Source organism: Herpailurus yagouaroundi, unplaced genomic scaffold (assembly GCF_014898765.1).
Source record: "Herpailurus yagouaroundi ecotype Mexico unplaced genomic scaffold, PumYag 181, whole genome shotgun sequence".
NCBI lineage: Eukaryota > Metazoa > Chordata > Mammalia > Carnivora > Felidae > Herpailurus > Herpailurus yagouaroundi.
Genome location: NW_024412412.1, coordinates 12,224,801 through 12,227,834, shown reverse-complemented (window position 1 = coordinate 12,227,834; position 3,034 = coordinate 12,224,801). Strand labels below are relative to the sequence as shown.

At 40.9% G+C, this 3,034-nt stretch overlaps 1 long non-coding RNA gene across 1 annotated transcript in view; it reads left to right on the top strand.

The window, feature by feature from the left end:
* The first annotated feature begins 2,285 nt into the window (after positions 1 to 2,285).
* Positions 2,286 to 3,034, top strand: part of LOC121039941 (uncharacterized) — a 19,426-nt gene continuing 18,677 nt past the window's right edge. Inside the window, exon 1 of the long non-coding RNA XR_005795050.1 lies at positions 2,286 to 2,783. This is a non-coding gene — a long non-coding RNA (uncharacterized LOC121039941). The remainder of the gene's footprint in view (positions 2,784 to 3,034) is intronic.

Here is a 3,034-nt window from a genome sequence, read left to right as displayed (position 1 = left end):
GCCCATGTCACTAATTTCTGAGAGGGAAGTATTCAAAGGCCAGATGCAAACAAGCTGGAATTCAAACCAACCAACAGAGAACAGTGACAACATTACAACAGCCCTTGTAATGATGTTGACATGGTAGCTGTAACGTCTTGAAACTGTGTCTCCATACATCCTAGATGTCTTACAGCACAATGAACTAATTTCACAATCCGGGGTCAAAATATGAAGACATGAAAAAGAAACATGAAGGATACAAAAATAAAAATAAAAAAAAACCACAAAAGCAAGAAAAATATCTTCACACCTTCATCTTTAACCTTCCGGAATACATTTACTTAATGAACTGCTTGCTCCTGCTATATTAAGTGCCAAGAAAGCTTCTAAAATCCTAGTAGGATAAATGCCATTCAAAATTAGATGCAGCTCATTCTCAGTTCATGCAGAGAAACTGATTGCCTAGTAGCTTTCAATCTGAAATGATCCCTTCTTCAGTCTCTAGTCTATACTGAGATATATGTTAACTTGAGTAAAAGTAATATTAATTATATTTAAATAATTCAAAGATAAATATATTTGATTGGACTGACAAATCTAGATTCTCCAATGTTCTCCGCGCGGTAGCAAAAAACTCTCTTTTTAACTTTTCTTTTTTTTTTTTTTTTAATTTTTTTTAACGTTTATTTATTTTTGCGACAGAGAGAGACAGAGCATGAACGGAAGAGGGTCAGAGAGAGGGAGACACAGAATCTGAAACAGGCTCCAGGCTCTGAGCTGTTAGCACAGAGCCCGACGTGGGGCTCAAACTCACAGACCGTGAGATCATGACCTGAGCCGAAGTCGGCTGCTTAACCGAATGAGCCACCCAGGCGCCCTTCTTTTAACTTTTCAAAATAACATAACCGTGTTATGTACAATTTGGAAAAGAAAAATAATGGCATAATCATAATCACATCACCCTAAAGTGGCCTTAACATGTCTGTATGCTAGTAGTTGATTTTTTGTTTGTTCATTAGTTCTAAGCATAGCATGTATTTAAATTTTTGATAGTTGCCATAAATATACATGATTCTAATTCTGTACATTGTTCTAACTTTTCTCCTTTTTATAAGAACATGTTTCCTTGTTACTACAGTCTTCATTAGTATCAACGACTGATTATGGATACAGAATATCCAGTAAATATGTCAAGGTTTACCTAACAATTCTGCCACTGGATACGTGTTCCCAAACGTTCCTTAAAGATACCAAGCAGTCATCCTTTACGATGGTTACGATGGCCTTCTGGTTATGGCAAAACACTAGGAGACAACATATTTACTCTATTTCTCCTTTATTTTTTTTTTCAACGTTTATTTATTTTTGGGACAGAGAGAGACAGAGCATGAACGGGGGAGGAGCAGAGAGAGAGGGAGACACAGAATCGGAAACAGGCTCCAGGCTCTGAGCCATCAGCCCAGAGCCCGACGTGGGGCTCGAACTCACGGACCGCGAGATCGTGACCTGGCTGAAGTCGGACGCTTAACCGACTGCACCACCCAGGCACCCCTGCTCTTTCTCCTTTATAAGAACACCTTTTTTCGAAGGTCTATTTTATTTCTAAACTAAGGGAAAAATAGAATCCCACATCCTCTTATTACTGTATGTATGCTATCCTTTTAAATGTATACAGTCAGAGTCATGCAGATAGGTCACAGTCTCGTGGAATAAACATCAACTCATACTTTCCAAAGAGAGTCTTTTCACTAAATATTATTGCTAATGTCCACTATCAGATGAAGACATTTGGCAACCACTAGCCAGATCACATCAAATTATCTTCCTTCCTTCTGAAGTTCTGACGCACACCCCTTGAATCCTTCCTTCTTGGAAACATTTTGTAGGTGGCTCCCTGTTTTGTCAGAGGAAAGCAAGGCGGGCAAGGCAACCCAGAGATTATGCAGCTGCCTAATCGGTCTCCTACGGCTCTCTCTGTGAGGAAAAGCCTCGGCACTAATTCTCTCCCCTTAAGTGTGACCGTCATAAGAACTTCCCGGGGTGCCTCCCTAGCGACAAACAGGGTATTCGAATCTGGGAGTGGATAAAGAGAATGAGCAAGAGATACAGGCTTGATGCACTGAACACCGACTGTTAGCGGTAAAGTGTACTTTTCAGATATAGGTACTTAGAGAAGTTTTTCTCAATACAAGATTATTCCTAACAGGATAAAAAAAAATTATCTTAAAACAGTTTCCCTGTAAGTAATGACTTGGGGGAGGGAGATTACATAAATGTAGAATCTCTAAGTGGAATAAGTATACAGTTTAGCCCAGATTTGATGAGGTTTCAGGCTTCTTGGGGGGTGGTTTCTGAATCTGGGACAAGACGATTGTGTCTAATCGAAATTCTGTCACACACCCCACCTTGCAGAGTGCTGTGCGCAAGGCCAGCTTAAGGCTACATCCTTTCTTGGGTGAAGGTTGTCAGGCAAGCGGCTCTATTCTCGGAAATTTTCTCTCCCCAGTCAGGCACTAGTGTCCTCCTTTCCTCTTTTGAATCCCCAGGTCAAAACTACAATGTGAATGGCTGATGACAGTTTAAAGTGTTACACCTCCCGGGGGGGAGAGAATTTGAATCGGCATCAAAGCTTTGAGCTAATGGGTGAAGCTCTGAAAGAGAAACCCCAAGTACCAGGAGATGCTCTTTTAATACTACAGCATGAGGCAGGAGGGTTGGGGGTGGACCAAGGCCTTCCCAGCATCCTGATGGCACATCAGACGCACAATCGTCCACTCTGTTTACACGTAAGGTCGAAAGTGGTAAGTACGTATTATATGGAGACATTTCTTTGGTGGAGAGGAGAGAGTCTCGTGAATAATTTCTGATTCTCTAGGCTTGAGGAAGCATCCAGCCTGTTCTCTTTGTCTTTTATTGGCTCAGATTCATGTACAGAATTGATATAAAGAACATTAGCTTATTAGCTTTCTGAGTCAGACTTCCCTAGGAATGCTCATTACTAGTCACACCTTAGGCAAGTCAGTTAACTTTTTCCTGGGCTGAACCTTTGTTT